A 26,062-nucleotide genomic window follows, 5' to 3' on the forward strand; every position below is an offset into this window, starting at 1 on the left:
AGTGTGTGTGTGTGTGTGTTCTGAGCAGCTCCTGACTTTTTGATACTTCAGGATCATCCAGGCTTATGTTTTTACTGCCTTAGTTTTAGTGAAGCCCTTTCTTCAAAGAGCCCTGGTTCGTTTTATTGTAGAATCGCATGAAAAACTATATATAGGAGCTTAATGCACTCATTGCTCCTCCGGCCTCAATGCCTTTAGGTCTTACAGCTGACATGCCAGGAAATACCTGTGTGTACCCAGCCTGTGTGGACCGTCTGATCGTTGAGATTTCTATGTGGAGCTGTCGGTGTGTGGATTAGGCTAAGTATGAGTTGATGCTGATGTTGCCCCTCTGGTTTATTATCACATGGATCATTGTAGCCTCCCTTTGGTAATCTGTAACCTCCCACCTCAGCAGTGAGAGATCTGCTTCCCACCATCTGCCACTTACGTAAGTCACTGCTCCATTCTAGATGGAGATACAATGGTTCAATCATTGTTCTTGTTTTGTTTTTTTTTGAGATGGAGTCTCGCTCTGTCGCCAGGCTGGAGTGCAGTGGCGCCATCTCGGGTCACTGCAGGCTCCACCTCCTGGGTTCAGGCCATTCTCCTGCCTCAGCCTCCTGAGTAGCTGGGACCACAGCTGCCCGCCACCACGCCCGGCTAATTTTTTGTATTTTTAGTAGAGACGGGGTTTCACCGTGTTAGCCAGGATGGTCTCGATCTCCTGACCACGTGATCTGCCTGCCTCGGCCTTCCAGAGTGCTGGGGTTACAGGCGTGAGCCACCGCGCCCGGCCCCCAGATTCCACTAAATTCTAAAGAGACCTTTCAGGTCAGTACATTTTGCCCTGCAGGGATTTTGTTTTAATCTTTTGTGATACAGTTAGATTCTTGGTCACATTCTGTGTTCCATCCAGGGATATTCCCACATATTAAATAATGTAATTCCACTTGCATACATTATGATTTACTCTGGGCTTTAAAATTCTATGACTTTTCACAAGTGGACAGGGACAGGTATCCACAATTAAAGTATCACATGGAGTACTTCAAATCCCCGCCCCCATGAAGCCCGTGTCACCACTGATCGGTTTGCTATCTCTGTTGTTTTGCCTTCCTAGTGTGTCATATAAGTGGGGACATACAGCCTCTGCATCCTGGCTCTCTCATGAAGCAGTGTGCCTGTGAGGTCCATCCAGGTAGCACGGGTGGATTGGTCATGCCTTTCTTTTGCTGAATAGTATTCCATTGCACCGCGTACTTCAGTTTGGTTATGCATTCGGCTACTGAAGAATGTCATGATTCCTTTAATTTTTGGCTATTATGAATAGTGCTTCTATACATGTGTGTGCTGGTTTTTACTTGGACATAATTTTTCAAGGCAGTTGTCTAAATACCTAAGAAGGAGATTGTTGGATCATATGGTGAGACTTGATTAGTTTTTGAAAAAACTGCTGAAGTGACTGTACCCTTATGCCTTCCCTCAGCAATGAATGAGACTTCCTATTGCAACTGCTACTGTTCTTTAGATTTTAGCCATTTTAATAGATGTACAGTACTATCTAATTTAATCTGCTTTTCCTTCATGACAAGTTTGTTGGGTATTAATTAATTAATTTGGATGCTTATTTGGCATCTGTGCATCTTCTTTGCTGAGGTGTCTTTTCAGATCTTCACATATTTTCAATTGGGTTGTTCATCTAATTCTTTTTGAGTTTTAGAGGTTTTTTTTAAAAAATATTTTTGCAGACAAGTCTTTTTTCAGATGTGTTTCCAAAATATATTCTTTTTTTTTTTTCTTGAGACGGGGTCTTACGCCATCACCCAGGCTGGAGTGCAGTGGTGCGATCTCAGCTCACTGCAACCTCTGCCTCCTGGGTTCAAGAAATTCTGCTGCCTCAGCCTCCCTAGTAACTGAGATTACAGGCGTGTGCCACCACATCCAGCTAATTTTTTAAATTTTGTTTTGTATTTTTAGTAGAGACAGGGTTTCACCATGTTGGCCAGGCTAGTCTCGAACTCCTGACCTCAAATGATCCACCCACTTTGGCCTCCCAAAGTGCTGCGATTATGGGTATGAGCCATCTTGCCCGGCTGTTCCCCAAATATTTTCTATCAGTCTGTGAACGGTTTTTTTCTTCTCTTAACCAGAGCAGCCATTTTAAATTTTAATAAAGTCCCGGTTATTGCTTTGTTTTCTTTTGTGGGTTGGCTTTTGGTATTGCATCTAAAAACTCATCACCCAAACCAAGGCCATGTAGATATTTTTCTAGGCTTTCTTCTATAACTTTCACAAGTTTGCACTTGAAAATTTAAGTCTATGGACTATTTTGAGTGAATTTTTGGATAAAATACAAGGTTTTTGTCTCCATTTTTTTCCCTTGTGGTTTCCAATTGTTCTGTTATCTTTTGTGGAACAGACTTCTCTTTCTCCATTGAGTTGCCTTTGTCCCTTTGAGAAGTCAGTTGGCTTGAATCTGTTTGGGGGCTCCCTGTTCTGTCCCACTTATCTATGTGTCTAACCCCTTCACCACTGCCACACTCTCTTCATTACTGTGGCTTTAGGGTGAGTGTTCAGATCCAGATGTGTGAGGTCTTTAACTTTGTTCTCCTTCAGTCTTATTTCATCCATTCTGGGTTTAGGAACAGTTTGTCAATATCTTCGCCTGGAATTTGACTGGGATTTGGCGGAATCTATAGATCAATTTGGAAAGAATTGTCACCTTCACAATAATGAGTGTACTTCTCCTAAATAAGGAACATCTCTGCATTTGCTTATACCTCTTTTGGTTTCTGTCAACTGTGATTCATGGTTTTCTGAATGCATATTTGCACACCTTTTGTTATGTTGATACGTAATGGATTCGGCTTTAGGGGTGCTGTTGTAAATGGTATTTTAATATTTCTAGTTCCAATTATTTCCATCCATTACTGCTGCTATGAAGAAACTCAACTGACTTTTGCCTACTGGACATCTTTTTTAGTTTTTATTTTATTTACTTTATTTTTTTGAGACGGAGTTTCACTCTTGTTGCCCAGGCTGGAGTGCAGTGGTGCGGCTCACCGAAACCTCCGCCTCCTGGGTTGAAGTGATTCTCCTGCCTCAGCCTCCCGAGTAGCTGGGATTACAGGCATGCGCCACCACGCCCGGCTAATTTTGTGTTTTTAGTAGAGACGGGGTTTCTCCACGTTGGTCAGGCTGGTCTCAAACTCCCGACCTCAGGTGATCCGCCCGCCTCGGCCTCCCAACGTGCTGGCATTACACGCGTGAGCCACCGCGCCCGGGCCATCTTCTTTAGTTTTTAAAATCTCCCTCCGTTCCGATCGAGGCACGGGATGGTGGCCTTGATTTCAGTGGACATTTCCAAAATCGCGGCCTGGAATTACCCGAACGCTGATTTTCAGAGATTCCCCAGGACTGCCGCGAGGGGGCGCCCGGCTCCCGGCCAACCTGGAGCACGCGCGGGAACCGCGGCGGATCCGCACTCGCCGCCCCGGGGCGTCGACCGGGAAGGCGCAGCCGCGTTCTCTTCAGGACCCACCCGGGAGGCCGCGGTTCGGGACACCCGGTCACCAGGTGAGAGGAGGAGGAAAAGGCGTCCTGTCCGCGGCCGCGAGTGGTGAGGAGGGAGCGCTGCCGTGGGCCTTACTTCCCTGTCACGGTCTGCGTGGCTCGTTGTGAAACGGTGTCCCTTCAGCGAGGCGGGAGCTGCGCGTCCTGACAGCGCAGCACAGCGTGGCTTCCGGATCTGCGCGTTTCTGGGGAGAGATCCTGGCGCGGAGAAAGGAGCAACGCTGAGCGGCGCCATCAGGACGGCGCGGGTGGTGGCTGCGGACCGGCCGGCGCTGCGGGGTCCCCGGCGCTTTCATTCGTGTTTTAATAGCTCATTTGTCTCACAGCATTGAAGTAGTTGAAACGGTATAGAAAGATTTAACAACAAGCATATTATAACTAGAAACGTAAAGTTTAAATGCATTGTTTATACCTCCCCACACGAAATAACATGTACCAAATACTAATACATACATAGATGCAGATGTAGTTTGAGCGTTTGGGGACGGGATATGATGGCTGCGACCCTTTCCTACACCTGCCAGAGTTGTTCACTGTTACATCCCTGGCCAGGACGTTCTTATGCCAGCATTGTGTGTTTCCAACATAATAGTTCCCTAAGCTGGACTGTCTCCATTATTCTTTTCTTTCGACAGAGGCAAAGCAGCTTTCTTCCATTGTTTTGACAGTATGTTTAACGTGAGCATACTTTGTGAGATGCTACATTTGTTCATGATGGGCTACTTCTGTTACACAATCAAATATCTTTTGATTCTGACACTCTTTTTTTTTTTTGAGTCCCCCAGGCTGGAGTGCAGTGGCGCGATCTCGGCTCACTGCAAGCTCCGCCTCCCGGGTTCACGCCATTCTCCTGCCTCAGCCTCTCCGAGTAGCTGGGACTACAGGTGCCTGCCACCGCGCCCGGCTAATTTTTTGTATTTTTAGTAGACACGGGGTTTCACCGTGTTAGCCAGGATGGTCTCGATCTCCTGACCTCGTGATCCGCCCGCCTTGGCCTCCCAAAGTGCTGGGATTACAGGCGTGAGCCACCGCGCCCGGCAGATTCTGACACTCTCAACTGTATTTCAAGTCCAGCGTATTTTCCTAGGAGCACTAATCATTCATTGTATATTTTATTACGTAAATAAGGCATGGGTCCTCTTTTATCATTAACTTTATGACTAGCTATATTGACATTATAATTACTTACAAGTTCAACTAAATTTGGAAACATTTCAGAGTTTGGGCTTCCAATAATTATTTGTGATCCTCTAACATGTAAATTATTTTTTTCCCATAAAACCTAGCAACATCTAAAATCACTCAGAATATCCTGCCATTTTTGTTTCTCTAGTTTCATCACTTTCTGCAAAGTATCATTGAGGAAATTGACTTTGAATATTCTTAAACTCTTCTGTTTTAGAAAATATCACAATGAAACATTAAATTATCATGGTTACAAATTCTATTCACATTGTATCTTTGAATATTTTTCCCCAGTGGCCAATATTGCGTTCTATTGTATTATTGCTAAAAAACCTGCATGGAAAACAAAGACAGGGATATTTTCGAGTAAGTGATCCAGTCACAATGAATCGATTTGCCATTGAAAATTTTTTTTTTAAATCTTGGATACTAAGGAACTTTTTTAAACATTCTTTTGACAATGTTCAACCATGAATTGAAACAGAGTCTCTAAAATGAATTTTTTTCCTGGTTGTCTAAAAGGCGACCGACCACCTTTTTAGAGAGTGAACCCAAGGCACAGCCACAGTACCAGAAAAAATTATGTTAAGTAAGTTTATACACCTATGTTATTACTTTAACATAAAACATGTAAAGAGGCATTTATTTGGAATTAGATATTAATCTGTATGCTTTAATTTTTGTGTCATAAATGCTCTTATTAAAAGACAGGAATAGTTAACACGGTAAATTACTAGTAATTACTAGTACAAATAATTAAGCAGGTGTTTGAAAAAATACAACTTTTAAATTAAGTTTTAATTTAGAGTCATTTTAGATTTATACAGAAATAGCAAAGAAAACACGGATTTCCCACGTAGCTTCAACCCAGTTTCCTCTCTTATTAACATCTTCTGTCAGTATGTCTCACATCATTTGTCACAGTGAATGAACAAATGTTGATATGCTATTATTAACTGAAGCCCATATATTATTTGGAGTTCCTTATGTTAGAAATGCTTGTTCCCCGGTGCCGTAAAGAAATAGCACTTGAACAGAAATTTAATTTCCTCGGCAAGGCCGTTTTTTTACTTTCTGCATAAAGGGTACATTCGCCAGCAGTTTTACCACGAGAGTACACCGAACAAAGCAGACAGGATCATTTATAACCTGACGTGTCCTCCCTACTGCTGTGTCCAGTTTCCATTGGCTGGAACAGGACCTCACATTCTGTATTTGTCCTGATTGGTTAGCAACTTAGAAATTTTTAAAAGAGGCAAAGGCAGAGGACAACAAAGGAAGGAAGAAGTAACTTGTGGAATGCTGTGAAAGGTAAAAACACCTTGAAATAAGGAAGACGAACAGGCTATGTCCTAATGCTTGCTTGGACCAGTATAAGCATGCCAGGGCAAATATTTAGGCTAAATTGTGGGCGCTAAGAACATAAAGTACATTGATTTCTTTATTACGGCCAGCAGATATTTAAGAATGTTAGCACAGGTCTTTGAATGATTTTTACATCTAAGAGAAGTTACTATTTATTCCTAATTAGATGGGGAGGAAAGTCTTTGAAGAGGAACCTCTACGTTACTGTTTACACTTAGTTCTATCTTTCCCTACTCCAGGGTGGCACCTGGGATCCCACATAACATTCGTTGTCACGACTCCTTAGGCTCTTCTTGGCTGTCACGGTTTCTCAGCCTTTCCTTCTTCCAATGCCCTTGACGGTGTTAAGGAGGACTGGTCAGGTGTTTTGTAGAATGTCTCCCGTTGTTATTTACCTGGAGCTTTTCTGATAAGTTGACTGGGGTTATGGGTTTGGGGGAAGCAGATCACAGAGGTGAAGTGCTATTCTTGTCACTTCATGGTGTCGAGGTGAATTATCACCATTGGTATTAACTGTGATCACCCGGCTGAACTAGTGTTTGTCCAGTTTCTCTACTGTGAAGTTACTTGTCCATATTGTATGTATTCTTCTGGAGGAAGTCACTATGCACAGCCCCCATTTAAGGCGTGGGATGTTAGCTCCACCTCATTGATGGCTGAGTGTCTATATCAATTACTTGGAATTCTTTTGTAAAGGAGAATTCTATTCAACTTAATTTGCTGGCCGGGCGCGGTGGCTCAGGCTTGTAATCCCAGCACTTTGGGAGGCCGAGGCGGGCGGATCACGAGGTCAGGAGATCGAGACCACGGTGAAACCCCGTCTCTACTAAAAATACAAAAAAATTAGCCGGGCGTGGTGGCGGGCGCCTGTAGTCCCAGCTACTCGGAGAGGCTGAGGCAGGAGAATGGCGGGAACCCGGGAGGCGGAGCTTGCAGTGAGCCGAGATTGCGCCACCGCACTCCAGCCTGGGTGACAGAGCGAGATTCCGTCTCAAAAAAAAAAAAAAAAAAAAAAAAAAAAAACTTAATTTGCTTATGCACTTATTTGTATAAATGTGGACACATAGATAGTTACTTTAAGCTTCGGTTATTATTCAATATTGCAGTGTTTTGTTGCTGAATTTGTTTCTGCTTTGGCCATTGGGAGCTCTTTCCCAATTGGGGAGCAAAACCTTCCTCTCCTAACTTTGTTCCAGGGTTGGAGACCTTCAAATTAACTGACAATAGATACATTAGTAGGAGAGACAATACTTGGCTTCTTGTTCCCCAAGTATCATTGTGGGACAAAATTCATCAGATGGCAGGATCTAGTTTACAAAGAGGTAAAAATATCCCAGAGACAAGAAACAAGGCTAGAATCTCATAACGCACAATGGCTATAGTTTTCCTTTAAAAAAAAATTTTTTTTGAGACAGGGTCTGGCTCTGTCACCCAGGCTGGAGTGCAAAGGTGCAATCTCAGCTCACTGCAACCTCTACCTCCTGGGTGCAAGCAATCCGCCCTCCTCAGCCTCCTGATTAGCTGGGACTACACGCACATGCCATCATGCCCATCTAATTTTTGTATTTTTGGTAGAGACGGGGTTTCACCATGTTGCCCAGGCTGGTGTTGAACTTCTGGCCTCCAAAAGTGCTGGAATTATAGGCGTGTGCCACCATGTCCGGCCAAGTTATAGTTTTCCATTGAAACATAAAATTTCTCTCTGTAGTAACCATCATTTTTGATCATAATCAAAGTAAGACTATTCTTATTTTAAAAATGAGTCTAGTTTTGTTAGATTTTGCTTGATTATTTACGTAAGTGCAGCAAGAACAGGAGATGAGCACATAGGTGCTTTCAAGTTTCCTTGCTGGAAGTTTTCATACAGAATCTCACATTTGACTTTTAAAGACCTTATTCACGCTAAAAGCCAAGCTAAGAACATACTATCAGATTTCAGCTGCAGTCCTTATAGCTTTGTGTGGATTCCTCTCTTCTTGAGGCCCCCAAAATATCCCTAAGTTCCTGGGCCTACCAGGAAATGACCTTCCTTACTAACCTGTAAGGCTGTGAACCCTGTAATCTAGGTATCAGGCTGGCTTTTCTCAGAATGCTGTTGGGAATGAAGTTTTTGATGTTCCAAAAAAAAAAAAAAAAGAGAATTAGCACGGGAACAAATGATCTCTTAGCAAGGCGAGCTTTACTTTCTGCATAAAGTGTGCTACTCAATAGCTGTCCAGCCACAGGAGCACACCGGACAAAGGAAACAGAATTACTTATAACCTGATGTGTCTACCCTAGTGCTGTGTCCAGTTTCCATTGGCTGAAATAGGACCTCACATTTTACACTTTACCCAATTGGCTATTAGTTTAAAACTTTCTTAATTAGGTAAGGGGAATAGAACAAAGAAAGAAAAGGAAGTTGCCCAGGGATAGTTAAGGGAGCATCTCCAAATAAGGAATAGCATACACTATGGGCTGGGGCTTGTCTAGTTCCGTCCAGGCCTGCTGGAGCAAGGTAGGACAATTGGTTTGGAACACACACACACACACACATAAAAAATAGTGGATAGTTGTGACTTTATAATCTTTGAGGGAGAACTTTCCCATTTTCACAGTGCTTTGTAAGCATTGTCTCCATAAAAGTCAACCTTACTTCCTTAAAATTGCTGGTCATAAGTGATCTTAGGTACACTTCCTAAATATGATATTCCAGTAAAACAACCAAAATTTCCAATTATGCCCTGTTATAAGGTGAGTAGATTCTTACTGGACTTTTGCTAACAACTATATCATCGTGAAAATAAGAGTATTCAGTAAAGATTTCAAAATTCTGGAAAAATCAGGCAGGGAAAAAAAGATAAATGCTTCATTTCTATTTACAAAAGTATAATCTACTAAACTGTTGTAAGTTACAGTTAGATTAAGAGAAAGAGATTTCTTAAATCCAGAAACTAGAACATTAAAGAACCAGCAATGCTCAAAAAAGCTATAAAATTATAATCAATTTTCATCAGTTCATTCAGTGCCATGTAATCAATTCCAGTCTTGCTGGATCTTGGGTTAGCAGCGTCATGAACCCATCAATTTCTCAACCAGAATTCTGGAGATCTTCACTGAGTCAAGTGTATGGTCTTAAAGTTATTTAAGCAATATCATCAGAAGCCTATAACCAGAGTACCGGTCATAGTCTTTTCTGTGAGTCTCAGAGGGAGTCCTGTGTTGGAGACGAGTATTCTGATCTGTAGCTGATTGCAGGAGCTTTCAGGAAAGCATCAGGGGGAAATAATATCTAAATGACAAAGAGTATGAAATGGCTGTGATGAAAGATCTGATGAGAGTTCATTATACCACAACTGACAAGGATATTCGATTTTTTCTGTGGCATAAAACATTTATTTATTTATTTAGAGACAGAGTCTTGCTCTGTTGCCCAGGCTGGAGTGCAGTGGCGCGATCTCGGCTCACTGCAAGCTCCGTCTCCCGGGTTCATGCCATTCTCCTGCCTCAGCCTCCCGAGTGGGGCTACAGGCGCCCGCCACCACGCCCTGATAATTTTTTGTATTTGTAGTAGAGACAGGGATTCACCGGGTTAGCCAGGATGGTCTGGATCTCCTGACCTTGTGATCCGCCCACCTCAGCCTCCCAAAGTGCTGGGATTACAGGCCTGAGCCACTGCGCCTGGCACAACATTTAAAATAATAGATGGAATTATGACTCATTACTCTATACTGGCACATAGCATGGATAAGGAGGACATTGACAAATTTCCAGGAATTTTATATAATTTTTGAAAACATAAGATTTTACCCATACAAATATAACACAGAGGAGGTTAGGTATCTCTTTTTATTTGTATCTTATGTATGATTTTCCTTATAAAAAATACATCCTACTTTATTTGCGAAACATGCCCTACTTTTCTTGCATGCTTTGCCTAGAGTTGTTTCTAGTTATTCTATTATTTCTAGTAGTTTTATTTACATCTACTGATTATAATTTTAATACTTAGTAATCTTTTATTTTCCAGAGAAAACTAGGAAGTAGACAGTTATAAACTGTCATACATTAGCATTCTATCGTAGGTTAGAAAATGTAGGAATATACCATCTCCCAACATCTAGAGAGATGTGTTTCCTCCTAATACAATTTCTCAGTGTGGCAGAAAAAAAAGATGTTTATTAATGGGCCAAAATATCTTTAGTCTCTCTGTAAAAATAGAAAGCCAAAAGTATATAAACTTGAATTATTTATGTTCAGTAATTAATGTTTTAGTATTGTACCTTATTTATAAGTGGTCTAGATATTTAAGGCAAATCTTTTACTTAGCTTAACTTTAAGGTTAAAAATTACCAAAAGCACTTTGGAAACTACTATTAGGCAGATTTACTGTAAACAGATTATTTTTGAAATAATGCTTTTCGCTTTTCGCAAGATGGCACCGAAAGCGAAGGAAGCTCCTGCCCCTCCTAAAGCAGAAGCCAAAGCGAAGGCTTTAAAGGCCACGAAGGCAGTGTTGAAAGGTGTCCACAGCCACACGCAAAAAAGAAGATCCGCATGTCACTCACCTTCAGGCGGCCCAAGACACTGCGACTCCAGAGGCAGCCCAGATATCCTCGGAAGAGCACCCCCAGGAGAAACAAGCTTGACCACTATGCTATCATCAAGTTTCCGCTGGCCGCTGAGTCGGCCGTGAAGAAGATAGAAGAAAACAAAACGCTTGTGTTCATTGTGGATGTTAAAGCCAGAAGCGCCAGATCAAACAGGCTGTGAAGAAGAAGCGCTATGACAGTGATGTGGCCAAGGTCATCGCCCTGATTCGTCCTGATAAAGAGAAGAAGACATATGATCGACTGGCTCCTGATTATGATGTTTTGGATGTTGCAACAAAATTGGGACCATCTAAACTGAGTCCAGCTGGCTAACTCTAAATATATGTGTATCTTTTCACCATAAAAAAATTACGTTTTTCCTAAGAATGACAAATTAATCCGAATCAAATCTATAAGCTTTAAGATTTTACATTTCTAGTAAGTATAATATTAGCTTATTTGACTAGAACTCAAGCAGAATAGGAATTTATGTTTGTCATATATTCAGTAGTGATTACTTTGAAGACACAGTTGTTTTATTACACCAAAAATATTGTATTAATCTTATTTAACTAAGTTTTATCCAAATCGTGTTAACTTAAAAAACATTTGATCATTTCCTATATTTCTAGGTTTTGGTGAATATTTATTTATTTATTTATTTTTATTTTATTTTATTTTTTGAGACAGAGTCTTGCTCTTTCACCCAGGCCAGAGTGCAGTGGTGCGATCTCAGCTCACTGCAAGCTCCACCTCCCAGGTTCACGCCATTCTCCTGCCTCAGCCCCCCAAGTAGCTGGGACTACAGGCACCCGCCACCGCGCCTGGCTAATTTTTTATATTTTTAGTAGAGACGGGGTTTCACCGTGTTAGCCAGGGTGGTCTCGATCTCCTGACCTCGTGATCCGCCCACCTCAGCCTCCCAAAGTGGTGGGATTACAGGCGTGAGCCACGGCGCCCGGCCGAATATTTATTGATAAATGCTTATTTTTTTCCAAGCCAAGTTAGAATAGAGCACTTTTAGAGGATTTTATAAATGAATTTTGCAATGCTATCCGGAGTTAAGAAAATATCAGATATACATAACATACATTAATAGATATACAAACACAAACAGATTTCATTGCTTTCATCCTGAAATTTCAGCCATGAATCTGGCATAAATATTCTGATGGTTAATTTTAGACATCTACTTGATTGCATTAAGACACACACATAGCTGGTAAAACACAATTTCTGGGCATATCTGTGAGGGTGTTTCTGGAAGACACTGAGATAACCATGACCCAATGTGGATGGGCACTGATATGGTTTGGCTGTGTCCCCACCCAGATCTCATCTTGAATTGTAGTTCCTATAATCCGTACATGTCGTGGGAGGGACTCAGTGGGAGGTGATTGAATCGTGGTGGTTACTGCCATGCTGTTCTCATGACAGCGAGTTCTCATGATCTGTTGGTTTTATAAGGGGTTTTTCCCCTTTGGCTCAGCACTTCTCCTTGTTGCTGCCATGTGAAGAAGGACGGCTTTGCTTCCCCTTCTGCCATGATTGTGAGGCCCCTGCAGCCATGTGGAACTGTCATCCCATTAAAACTCTTTGTTCTTTATCGATTGCTCAGACTCAGGTATTTCTTCATAGCTATATAAAAATTGATGAATACAGGCACCAGCCAATTGGTTGAGAGCCCACATAGAACAACAAGGAAGAGGAAAGGTGAATTATCTCCTTCTGAAATGGAAACATCCTTCTTCTCCTGCCGTTGACATCAGAACTTCAGGGTCTCAGACCTTTGGCCTCAGAATCAGAGTTACACCAGTGGCTTCCCTGATTCTGAGTCCTTTGTGTTTGGAGTGAGCCATGCTACCAGCTTTCCTGGTTCTCCAACTCGGAGACAGGCTATTGTGGAACTTCTCAGCCTCTATAATTATGTGAACCAATTCCCCTAATGAATCTTCTCTCATCTATCTATCTACACATATCCTATTGATTCTGCCTTTCTGGAGAACCCTGACTAATGTGACTAAAAGAATTACAAAATTCACTAGTTTATATAGAAGACTTGGTTTTTGTCTTTGCCCCATTTTTTATTTGTATTATAACTGTGTATCCGGAAAATGGAACAAGTTTTTTTCTTCTTCATATGAGGGCTAAAGCTTTTTTCTCACCAATATTTTTGGAGATTTTTAAGATTTTCTTTTGTTTTGACATAGAATCTTATGGAGGCTGAGAAATAAATTTTATTTTATTTTATTTTTCAGTCCCAGGTGTTTGCTTTTGCAGATTCTTGAGCACATTGAGAGTCTCCAAGCCATGGAGCAGGGTGCCTAAGGTTTCAGTGATTACAGGGAGTTGAGAGACTCAATTGGGAAAGGAAAGGTCTAAAAGGAGGCAATTTGGAAGATAAAAATTTTCTCAAAGGAGCCATTAAAGTTCTAAATAATTCTTAGTAAAGTCATCCAAACAGGAAAGGAAGTAGAATTAGTTCCATATTGGTGGAACACATAGTCAGCAGAGGTTTGAGTACAGAGAATTTAGTCAACTGAGAAGTTCCCATGAAAGGAGCAAGATTAAGATCACAGAGACACTTTGAAACAAAAAGCCAGGAATAACTTCCAACCCAAGAGAACAGAGAGGCCTGAAAACCAAAGCTAGGATAAGAAACTTGTAGCCCAAGAGTTACCTTCCAAAGAAGCCTGAGATTCCAACCCAGCTTCAGAGAGTACTCACTCAAAATGTTACTGAAACTCTAGGCTTTTTAATGACTCAGCCATGCATGCAAAAGGCGTTCCCTAAGGTGGCACAGAAGGTGGAGCCCCCATATCCAAAGATAGCCAGGGAGAAAGAAAGACCCCTGTTGCCAGAGCCAGTGGGCAACGGCAACAAAAAGGACACAAGGCTCCTAATGGGATGAGATCCTTTCAGATTCAGGCTTCTACAAATTCCTGAGATCTTTTCTGATTTAGGCTTACACAAACTCCTGAGAACTAGCAGGTTGACAGCCACAGATGGGGTACCAACATTTCTACTCATTGGATTACAAGTTCTCAGGCATCCAAAATGATTAACAAAATGACGATTTCTAGGGCTTCTGTGGGAGAGTATGGAAAGGTCTTTTTGAACCTTTTAATGCCATCAGCAGAAGAATGATGAGGTTCATAAATTTGGAAAGGAGACATTTCTTCATTTTTATGTTTTTTTTTTTTTTTTTTAGACAGAGTTTCACTCTTGTTGCCCAGGCTGGAGTGCAATGGCGTGATCTTGGCTCACTGCAACCTCCACCTCCTGGGTTCAAGTGATTTCTCCTGCCTCAGCCTCCTGAGTAGCTGGGATTACAGATGCCCACCACCACACCTGGCTAATTTTTTTTGTATTTTTAGTAGAGACAGGGTTTCATCATGTTGGCCAGGCTGGTCTGAAACTCCTAACCTCAGGTGATCCACCCACCTTGGCCTCCCAAAGTGCTGGGATTACAGGCATGAGCCACCACACCCAATGAGAGATTTATTTCCTATAAAGGGTTGCAGCCTGCAGGGTTGTCCTGACAGGCTGGGAAGCCTAGCCTCCAGCCAGAAGCCAGAAACAGATGCTTCAAGGAGGAGGTAAAGGAAATCGTAATTTATGCTGAGTGGAATGGCCAAATACATTTATTTAATAAGTTATAGGAGGAGTCATGAATATTTATGGAAGGAGAAATGCATGCATGCACAGTTGAGTTTCTTGCTTCTTCATGGGTCCCATGTACAAAAAATGGCAGTGTTAGCATGATCCCAGGGTGGAGTTTTCAGCCATCTGACATTAAAAGGTGAAGCAGAGGACATGAAAACTCGCTCTGTGCATCCTCTATACGCTGACGAGAACCTCTCCATCGTGGGTGGTCTCTTCTCAGGCAAGAAAGGAGAGGTTGATATCAGTGGTGAAGCCTTTGAAAGGGCTGGTTTCTGTTAAATCCTTAGGGAAGAAAGACTCATCATGGTTAGCAAAGGAGGGCGTATAACGATGTGTATCTGACCCCCATCATCCCATCCTAGCAAAGCTGAGAACTCGGTTTTGAAAGTTACTCTGGGGTCCCCTCAGCCAAGAGTGGGTCTGTTCAGTCAGTTGGGAGCTTAGGATTTCATTTTCATTTGTCAGTGCTAATGGGAAAGAGTATGCTCTCTCCGTGGCAGCTGAATTTGCAAGAAACTCCTTGGATGGGGTTAATGGCAGTTGTATTTTTCTGGGAGCTCTGCTTTAATTGGATAAAGTAAGTTCTGGTAAGATTTCTTCCTTTATCTTCGGTATCTCAAATGTTTTCATTTAAATAATCTTTATAACAGCTTTTGATGTCTGAGTGGATTCCCACACAGTCATCTATTGTAAGACTTTCTGATTCCTTTTTTTTCCTTTGGTCATTATGAATAGGGCTTCTGTAAGTAATTGCATGGTAGCTTTTGTTTGGAAATAACATCAAAGTAGTTGTCAAAATACTTAGGAATGTGATTTTTGGATTGTAAGGTGAGACTTGTTTAGCTTTAGAAAAAACTGCCCAACTTGTAATGGGGAGGAAAAAAATTTTCTATGTTTTTGGAATTCTTAGATGGGACCCTCTGTAAAAACTGACAGATTAAAATGAGAAAAACAGAAAAGTTTAAAAACATGTATACCTTATGGATACATGGGAGATACTCACAGAAAAATGAGTAAATCTCCCACAGGTGACTTTCAATTCAAGCATAAATACTATCTTTAACTTAAAGAAAGAAGATTTGAGGTGCAGTAGTGGGGAGTTAACCAGCAAAAGCACAGTAGACAAGGGTCAGGTTTGTTATACAGAGTTAAGTCCATGCGTTCTCCATTGATAAGACTCTTTAGTGATTTAGTTATCCTTCTCTTCTTGGTGTCAGGAGAGGTAGCTTTTAAATGGGGATTTCCTTGATAGGTGTAAATTTTCCTTACACGGTGTAACTTCTACTTTGTTTTCAGAACTTCCTTTGTTACAATTTTTTTTTTTCAAAATAATCAGCTTGGAATAATTCTTAAGCCGAAGGGACATATATTGGGGTTGCATATTCTGGTTTCCTACCATTATATTTTGGGGTGGCATATTTTGGTCTTACACACTGTGTTCCACCAGCAATGAAAAGAGTTCTTGTTTTTTCTCCAGCAATTTGTCATTTTTTAAAGAGTTTAGCAGTTCTAAGACATATAGACCAGCTGTGCTATCTCATTGTGGTTTTCAGTTCTCTATTATGTTGAGTATCTTTTTGTATGTTTACTTGGCATCTGTAGATCTTCTTTGGTGAGGTGTCTGTTCAGATCTGTGTGCATTTTTAATTGGGCTGTTTAACTTATTGTTTAGTTTTAACAATTTTTATATATTTTGAATACAAATTCTGAGATCTGTATTTTGCAAATATTTTCTTCAATATGTGGCTTTTCTTTTTGTTCTCTTAACAAGGTCTCTTCCAGAGTATAAACTTTGAATATTAAGAAATCCACATTGTCATTTCTTCTGTGTATATCAACCTTTTCTGTCAGTTGTTAAAATTCATTACCAAACCCAAAGGCACATAGCTTTTCTTCTATAGTTTCTTCTAGAAATGGTATAGTTTTGCATTTTTAGCGTAAGGATGATTTTGAGTGATTATTTGTGTAAGTTGTAAAGTTTTCATCTACACGCATATAATTTCTTATGGTTTCCAATTAATCATTCCCTCACTATTTTTGGGAAGGACACAGGATAGTGGGCTCTGTTAGAATAGATAGCTAGACATGAACAGGAGGGGGAGCTCCTGAAAAAGAGAAAGCCTGGGAAGGCTCCCCTGGAGGGACCACCAAAAATTCACGTTAGTAGCATCTCTAGTGCTGGAGTGGATGGGCACTTGTCAATTGTGGGTAGGAGGGAGAAGAGGTACCTATGCAGAAAGAAACACCCTAGAACTCCTCTTAAGATGCCCCAATCATCATTCGTTCTGCAATAAAAATGTCAGAACATTGCTAGGTACATGCTGATAAGAACAACAAAGGGGACATTCTTAAGAGAAACCTGGCACCATAAGTACAGATTAGGGCAGAGAAGGACATTCAAAAGAGATGGGCAGGTGCAGTAGGTACAAACGTGACCGCTGTCAGCCGGCCTGTGATGGCGGGAAAGAGGCTGTTGCCAGAGTGGATTCGGATTGATCACCGCACATGTACCTCAACCAACAGCGAGGAGGTCCCACATGCCTAAGTGGGGCAAGTCGGGGACCTAAAGCAGTAGCAGGAAAACCAGACAAAGAAAACAGGCGGAGACTTGAGACAGAGGCAGGAATGTGAAGAAGTCCAAAATAAAATTCCCTGCACAGGACTCTTAGGCTGTTTTCATGCACGATCAGTCCACTCCTCCCTATTTTTCTATAATAAGCTCTTTACACTGTATTTCTTTTGAATGAAGTTATCTGCCATCTTTGTACTGCCTCTTGGTGAAAATCTTTCTTCCAAGTTAGACAAGAACTGGGACATCAGCTCTCCCCAGTAACAGCTCCATTTCAGTTTGAATTTACAGAACTGATGGGGCTTAATAACTGGTGCTCTGACTTTAAGTGGTGCAGGAGGTGGCCAGTAGCGGACCCCAGCCGTCACACTGGGAGCAAGAGAGCCCTGCATAGTCCCCATCTGCCTGCAGGTGGCATGCTGCCACGACACTGCCAGCAAGAGGGCCTGGCAGTGTCCCCAGCTGCCAGCAGGGGCATACGACGAGTACACTGTGAGCAAGAGGGCCCTGCAGTGTCCTTAGCTGCCAGCAGGTGGCGCACGGGCACCACAACATGAGCAAGAGGACCCTGCAGTGCCCTGGTTGCCAGCAGGGGGCGTGCTGCCACTACACTGGGAGCAAGAGGATCTTGTAGTGCCCGCAGGGGCCAGAAGAGGGCGTGCCCCCACTACACTAAAAGCAAGAGGGCCCAGCAGTGTCCCCAGCTGTCAGCAGGGGAGCCAGCCGCCACTACACGTGGAGCAAGAGGGCCCAGCAGTGTCCACAGCTGCCAGCAGGCAAGCATGTTTCCACTACGCTGTGAGCAAGAGGGCCCTGCAACGTCCGTAGCTGCCAGCAGGCGGCGTGCTGCCACTATACTGTGAGCAAAAGGGCCCTGCGTGCCCCGGCGCCAGCAGGAGGCGCAGAGGCACAGCAACGTGAGCAAGCAGGTCTTGTAGCGCCCGGCTTTTCAGATTACTGAGGTTCCACCCGTCTCTGCGCCGCACCCCCGGCGACGTGCGTCTCTCTGCCTGCACCGCGTCCACCCCCGTCCCCCGCCCGGCGGCGTGTGAATGTGCACCTGTGTGCCTGCAACGCTCCCCCCAACCCCCGGCCCAGCGGCGTGCACCTCTGCGCCTGCGCCGCACCTCCCCACGGGGGCCGCGCTGCCGCGCATCTCTGCGCCTGCGCCGCGGAGCGACGGCGCACCGCCCCTCTCTGCGCCTGCGCGGGCCCGCCGCGCCTCTCCGCGCCCGCGCGGGCGCGGTGCCTTTGCGAGGACGGAGCTGCGTTCGCCACAGCACAGACCCAGAGGGCATCGCGAGGGCGGAGCTGCATTCTCCTCTGCACAGACTCCGGGGTACTGTGAAGGCGGAGCAGCGTTCTTTTCAGCACAGACCTGGGCGTGCGGGCCAGGGGCACCGCGAGGGCGGAGCTGCGTTCTGCTCAGCACAGACCTGGGGGACACCGCAAAGGCGGAGCACCATTCTCCTCAGCACAGACGTTGGGGGCGCTGCCTCGCTTTGGGACAACTCGGGGCAGCATCGACGGTGAGTAAAATCCTTCCTGTTTGCAGCCCTGAATTATCAAGTTCAGAGACCAATTAGAAGGGTTCAGTGTGCAAAATGGGAAACCAAAAGCCCCTCTGAATCTTGCCCACCAAAGTTCTCCCAAGCGAAGGCAAGGGGCCACAGTGCCAGGTCCACACTGCAGCTTCGAAACACAAATGCAGCACTGCTAATGTAGACATGACACCCAAAATATGACACCCACATTACTCATGTCACAAGCACCTGTAATGCTAATGCACTGCCTCAATAAAAAAAATTAATGTAAGATTGGCAATCCCCATGCTGCTGTGCAGTCCTCACACAGTAATCGTAATAATCCACATTAACAAAGTACATACAAACTTAGTAAGGAACCTAGGGTTAGGATTAGAGTTGTCGTCAGGGCCCAGGTTAGGGTTAGTTTTAGGGTTGGGGTTGGGGTTAGGGTTAGGGTTGGGTTGGGGTTAGGGTTAGGGTTAGGGTTGGGTTAGGGTTAGGGGTTACGGGTTAGGGGTTAGCGTCAGGGTTAAGGTTAGGGGTTCGGGTTAGGGCTTAGGGTTCGGGCTAGGGGTTAGGGTTAGGGGTTAGGGTTAGGGCTTAGGGGTTATGGTTAGGGTTATGGTTGGGTTAGGGTTAGGGGTTAGGGTTAGGGGTTAGGGTTAGGGTTAGCGTTCTAATTGCAATGTGGGAGAGGAGGACATGACACCCAATATCCCAGAGAGTAGAAACACCCTTGTGATACTGTTCTTAATCTTCAGGGAGGAAGAGGATGATATTACTCGAATACAGACGGGTGTACGTCCTCTGTACAAAGCCGGTGAACACCCGTCTGTGCAATAGTTGACAATTTCCTGAGGGGGATATGATATTACTCACAATATGGTAAACAGGCTGTGAGTCCACCGTGGTTCCTAAGAGCCAGGGTGGCAGAGGGGCTGGCTCTTACGCCCCGCCTCTTGGGGGGCGCCTCGCCCCCCTGCGATGGGGGTCCTCAGAGCCAGAGGGGCAGAGGGGCTGGCTCTTACGCCTCGCCCCCCTGCGATGGGGGTCGTAAGAGCCCGGGGGGCAGAGGGGCTGGCTTTTAATGCCCCGCCTCGTGGGGTGTGCCTCGCCTCTCTGCGATGGGGGTCCTAAGAGCCCAGGGGCCAGAGGGGCTGGCTCTTACACCCCGCCTCGTGGGGGGCGCCTCGCCCCCCTGCGATGGGGGTCCTCCACCCCCTGGAGATTCTACTCGGATCAATATCGTCAGGTGGGTGTCACCTATTGCGATATTGAAAGTAATACCATGCTCTCTCCCTCCCTGGACATTGGGACCACTATCGCAGGTGGGGGTACACCCACTGCGGTGTTAGGAGTCATATTAGTATTACTTGTTACTCATTTACGATTCATGTTAATATGAATTACCAATATTAATGTTAAGAGATAATTGCTAATAAAAAGTTTTTGGGTTATTAATATTAATTATTAGGAGCTAATATTACTGTGTTCTAATGAATATGATCAGTCCCAGTTGTTAATATCAGGTGTTATTAGTAGTTAATATTAATAATTTAGTGTTATCTTCAGTATGACGCTTGAATATTAGTTATCATTATTATCGATATTGATTTTAAAAATTATACGATCAGTTATTAATATTGATAATTATTAATATCAATTAATAATTGATATTATTAATTGTGATAAGTAATATTGCGACCTTCCTCACAGTATTATTGGGAGTCATATCATCCTGTGGCCCTGAGGAGAGAAGGCATTTCTCTTTCTGTCTCCTGTCTCTGAAGAGGAGGAGGAAGTAAAAGTTGAAAATCAAGAGGATTGAAGTCAGTGGCAAGACCAGCCGCTGCCACTGATGAGCTGGCCTGAGGTGAAAAGATGAACCCCGCCCTCCCCCACTCTAAGCACATGTGCTCTGAATCCATCAGGACCCTTTCACGTGGAACCTCTTAGAGTTGTAAGCCCTGAGAAAAGGCCTAGGAAGTCTGTCTTCCTTCGGGGCGCTCGGCTCTTAAGACACGAGTCTGCCGATGCCCCCGGCTGATTAAAAGGAACCTCTTCCTTCTTGAATCCGGCGTCTAGGGATTTGTGTCCGCGGCTCATCCTGCTCCACTTTTTGGTTCACATGAGCGGGAATCGAACCTGGGCCGCGGCGGTGAGAGCGCCGACTCCTAACCACCAGACCACAGGGGAACTTCCAACTTCGTGGGAAATAGATTGCCCAACATTAGAAGTGGGTTGGCCGTCAGAAGTAAGCCTGGACAGGTCCCTTGTTTCTCAAGTGTGGCACAAGGTAACTGGGAAAGGATACCTAGACCGCTTCCCATACATAGACACTTGGTGACAGCTGGTGCTAGACCCCCCACAGTGGCTAAGCGGGCAGGCAGCAGCAATACTAGTAGCAAAGGGACAGACAGCTAAGGAAGGATCCTGCTCCACCCGCCCAGGGAAATCAACTCCTCAAGTTCTGTTCGACCCAACGTCAGAAGATCCATTGCAGGAGATGGCACCAGTGATCCCAGTGGTGCCCTCCCTTTACCAGGGAAAGAGGCTCCCCACTCTTGAGCCCACAGTGCTTGCGCCTCCGCAAGACAAGCGTATCCCTAGGCCACCCAGAGTAGACAAGAGAGGAGGTGAGGCCTCGGGAGAATCCCCTCCCTTGGCAGCTCGTTGATGACCCAAAACGGGGATACAAATGCCCCTGACAGAGCAGCGGTATACTGGAATAGATGAGGATGGTCACGTGGTGGAGACGCGTGTTTTTCTCTACCAGCCCTTCACCTGGGCTGACCTTCTCAACTGGAAAAACCATACCCTGTTCTATACCGAAAAGCCACAAGCTCGAATTGATTTGCTCCAAACTATTATCCAGACCCACAACCCCACCTGGGCTGATTGCCACCGGTTGCTCATGTTCCTCTTTCACAGAGATGAAAGGCAGACAGTGCTCCTAGCAGCAAGTAAGTGGCTAGAGGGACATGCACCAGCTGATTATCAAAACCCCCAAGAGTGTGGAAGGACCCAGTTACCAGGAACCCGCCCCCAGTGGGACCCAAATGAAAGAGAGGATATGCAAAGGCTAAACCGAGACAGGGAAGCTCTCTTGGAAGCATTCAAGAGGGGAGCTTAGAAGGCCACAAACCTTAACAAGGTCTCTGAGGTCATTCGGGGAAAAGAAGAAAGTCCAGCACAATTTATTTTTATTTTTATTTATTTATTTATTTTTTTTGAGACAGAGTCTTTCTCTGTCCCCCAGGCTGGAGTGCAGTGGCGCGATCTAGGCTTACCGCAAGCTCCACCTCCCGGGTTTACGCCATTCTCCTGCCTCAGCCTCCCAAGTAGCTGGGACTACAGGCGCCGCCAACACGCCCGGCTAATTTTTTTTTTGTATTTTTAGTAGAGACGGGGTTTCACCGTGTTAGCCAGGATGGTCTCGATCTCCTCACCTTGTGATCCGCCCACCTCGGCCCCCCCAAGTGCTGGGATTACAGGCTTGAGCCACCGTGCCCGGCCAAGTCCAGCACAATTCTATGAGAGATTGTGTGAGGCCTATCATATGTATACTCCCTTTGATCCCGACAGCCCTGAAAATCAGCACATGCTTCACATGGCTTGAGTCCCTCAAAGCGCAGAAGACATGAGAAGAAAACTGCAGAAACAGGCTGGGCTTGCAGGGACGAATACATCACAATTATTAGAAAGAGCTAAGCAGGTGTTTGTAAACAGGGATGCAGTAAGCCCTAAGGAACACCGCGCAGAGAATGAACGTCAGGCCCGGCGATACACCGACCTGCCTGTTAGCTGCAGGAATCAGAGGGGTCCCCCCAAAGAGGCAAGGGAAGGGGGGCCCTGGGAAAGAAACTGAGCTTGGCTGTCAGAGTTGGCCGCATAACCAGTGTGCTTATTGTAAAGAAATAGGACATTGGAAGAACAAGTGCCCTCAGCTTAAAAGAAAGCAAGGTGAGTCAGAGCAGGAGGCCCCGGACAAGGAGGAAGGGGCCCTGCTCAACCTGGCAGAAGGGTTCTTGGACTGAGGGAGAGCGGGCTCAAGTGTCCCCAAAGAGCCTATGGTCAGAATCACAGTCGGGGGTAGAGGCGTTGATTTTCTCGTAGATACCGGTGCTGGACATTCGCTAGTAACCGCCCCGGTCGCCCCCTTCTCCAGAAAGACTACTGACATCATCGGAGCCACGGGGGTTTCAGCAAAGCAAGCTTTCTGCTTGCCTGGGACTTGCACTGTAGGAGGACATACAGTGACTCAGCAGTTTTTGTCCATGCCTGACTGTCCCTTGCCCTTGTTGGGGAGGGACTTGCTTACCAAGCTGAGAGCCACTGTCTCTTTGACAGAGCACGGCTCTTCACCGCTAACGCTACCCGGAACGGGAGTCATTATGACCCTTATGGTCCCCCGAGAGGAGGAATGGAGACTTTTCTTCACTGAGCTGGGCCAAGAGAGAAGACCAGCTCTGGCTAAGTGGTGGCCAAGAGTAGGGGCGGAAGATAACCCTCCAGGGTTGATATGGGGAGTAATATCATCCTCTCCCCGTTGGGGTATTCGGAACCATATCCCAGGGGGGTGTCCACCCTCTGCGATATTGGGAGTAATGTCATCCTCTGTTTCCTTGGATATTAGACACAATATCACAAAAAGGTGTACACCCCCTGCGATACTGGGAGTAATTTCATACTCTCCTGCCCTGGATATTAGAAAACAATATCATCAGGGCTGAACACCCCCTGCGATAATGGGAGTAATATTTTCTTGTTTTTCTTCTTTTCGCTTTCTTTTTCTTTCTTTCTTTTCTTTTTTTTTGAGACAGAGTTTCACTCTTGTTGCCCAGGCTGGAGTGCGATGGCACGATCTCGGCTCACTGCAACCTCTGCCTCCCGTATTCAGGCGATTCTCCTGTCTCAGCCTTCCGAGTAGCTGGGATTACAGGCATGTGCTACCACGCCCCATTCAGTTTTCTTTTCTTTTTTTTTTTTTTGTATTTTTAGTAGAGACATTGTTTCTCCATACTGGTCAGGCTGGTCTTGAACTCCCGACCTGTGATATTTTCTCCTGCTGAGGCAGGAGAATGGTGTGAACCTGGGAGGCGGAGCTTCAGTGAGCCAAGATCGTGCCACTGCACTCCAGCCTGGGCGACAGAGCAAGACTCCGTCTCAAAAAAAAAAAAAACAAGACAATGCACAAAATTAGCTCAGCGTGGTGGCCTGTGCCTATAGTCCCAGCTACTCGGGAGGCTGAGGCACAACAATCGCTTGAACCCGTGAAGCGGAGGTTGCAGTGAGCCCAGATTGTGCCACTGCACTCCAGCCTGTGCGACAGTGAGACTCCATGTAAACACAAAACAAAACAAAATGAAACAAAACCAAAAAACAAAACCAGACAGGCACTTCTGACACAGGCTGCAACATGGATGAACCTTGAACACATTATCGTCAGTGAAATAAAGAAATCCCAAAAGGATAAACACGACCAGGCTCAGTGGCTCACACCTGTAACCCCAGCGCTTTGGGAGGCTGAGGCAGGCGGATCCCTTAAGGTCAGGAGTTCGAGAGCAGCCTGGCCAATATGCTGAAAGCTCGTCTCTGTTAAAAATACAAAAATTAGCTGGGCGTGGGTGCGCACGCTTGTAATCCCAGCTACTCGGGAGACTGGGACACAAGAATCGCTCGAACACACGATGTGGAGGTTGCAGTGAGCCGAGATCACGCCACTGCACTCCAGCCTGGGCGACAGAGAAAGACTCTGTCCCAAAAAAAAAAAAAAAAATAGAAAAACAAATTCAACACGGTATGATTCCACTTCTATCAAGTGCCTAGAGTAGTTAAACTCATAGAGTTGCAAATCAGAATGGTGGCCCCCGGGGTGGGCGAGAGGGAGGAATGGAGAGTTTGGTGAATGGGTGCCATTTCCATTTTGAAAGATAAAACTGTTCTGGAGATGACGGCGGTGATGGTTGCTAAACAATGTGAATGTACTGAATGTCATTCAACTGTCAACTGAAAAATAGTGGAACTTGTCAATGTTTATACCGGCCATTCTAGATGAAATCATATCTATTTACAACTTTTAGTATTGATACGTGGTATATTTTCCCATAATAAAAGATGAAAATGAAAGCAGTTGGATCTTTAGAAAGAAAAGAAAGAAGCGAAGAATACACGCAAGCTTCCTCCTGATTACAGGAAGAGCCCCAAAGCTTCTACGGACACTCCCTTTTCTCTTCTTCTTCCTGCATTCTTATGAGGAAATCTTTAGAGATTGGGGAGCTTGGGCAACTTTGGCTAACGAGGAGCTCTGTGCCTTGAGCCCCCCAGGCTATAGAATAGTCAATACTCAGTCTGTGCCTCCAGCCCTGCAGTCTGAGGTTCCAGTCCTGGGGGCTCCACACCCGTCACCTGTATCAGGAGGCTCATGTCTCACCCTGTCTTCTTGCCAGCCTTGAGGACGGAGTCTGAGCCTCCATCGTGCACCACGCAGGGAGGACAGTGGACCTGTTCTCCACGGTCATGGCCCGGCAGGGGGGAAGGGCAGTTCAGCTGAGGGACGTTCGGGAGCCTTGCTTTGTTTCCTCATCCTCAGGACAAACAGGACAGTGCGGTGGGCAGATGGGAGGAGACCAAGCTGCAACCTGTCAGCTCAGCAGACTGTGGAGTTTCTGTTCTTGCTTGTGGTGAGGGGGCCTCAGAAATCTTATTCAAACTTTTGCCTTTCTCCCCCACTGAGTTGTCCTTTTCATAGACACCTCACCCAAGATAGCAGGGAATGAGTCCCTCTAAACTATTCCCTAAGAACAACAAAGATGATGAAAGTGATGATGAGGATAAAGAGGATGAAGACAGACACCAGGGCATCCTGAACCCTTACTGAGGACTTCCTAAAGGCCAGGCTCTGAGCTCTGTGCTCTATGCAGCTTGTTTCATTTCATCTGCGTAGTTTCCCAGTTACGAGTGCACATTTCATGATGATTATACGGACTAGAGAAGGAGCAACGCATTTTCATAGGACTTGTACCAGATAATGAAGTCAAAAAGGGTGAAGTCCAATTTGAACCAGGCAGTCTAAGTCCGGACACATGGCATTTGGCCAATCCTCTCCCTGCATCCAACCTGCCCTCTCAAATCCTTGTCACTCAGGCCGATGCCCCTGCTCCCTGTGCCCTTCCCTTTGGGGGTTCCTTGTAGATCACAGCTAGACCAGTGGGTGCCACAATCACTGTGTCAAGTAGAGAAAGGGCAGCTGAGATCACATCAAAGGTTCCAGAAAGAATGGGCACAGGATCATTCGGGACGCATCCCTCCCTTGCCCCTGTTCCTGGTTTTCCTTACAGCTCTCGACTGCCTCAAAGGAGTCATCGATTCGGAGTTTGGCTTCCATTCCTACTGAGGAAGCTGGAAAGCGTTTCAAAAAATGCTCCTCAGACGTGCCCGTGGTTAAGACCTCTGAGCTCTGCTTACAACTTTTGGAAACTGGGCGCGGTGGCTCACGCCTGTAATCCCAGCACTTTGGGAGGCTGAGGCAGGCGAATCACAAGGTCAGGTGTTCGAGACCAGCCTGGACAACACGGGGAAACCCCGTCTCTACTAAAAATAGAAAAAAAAGGAGCCGGGCGTAG

The 26,062-nt window shown here is 45.1% G+C and overlaps 1 long non-coding RNA gene and 1 pseudogene across 1 annotated transcript; both read left to right on the forward strand.

Moving 5' to 3' along the window:
• Positions 1–711: 711 nt before the first annotated feature.
• On the forward strand, positions 712–5,492 carry LOC115831211. Its single transcript, XR_004026732.1, has 3 exons — positions 712–813; positions 3,311–3,558; positions 5,263–5,492. It is a non-coding gene; the product is annotated as an uncharacterized LOC115831211 (long non-coding RNA).
• A 4,519-nt stretch (positions 5,493–10,011) lies between these two features.
• Positions 10,012–11,066, forward strand: LOC100599127 (annotated as a pseudogene).
• Positions 11,067–26,062: the final 14,996 nt, after the last annotated feature.

The sequence above is a fragment of the Nomascus leucogenys genome, chromosome 18 (assembly GCF_006542625.1).
Source record: "Nomascus leucogenys isolate Asia chromosome 18, Asia_NLE_v1, whole genome shotgun sequence".
NCBI classification, from domain to species: domain Eukaryota; kingdom Metazoa; phylum Chordata; class Mammalia; order Primates; family Hylobatidae; genus Nomascus; species Nomascus leucogenys.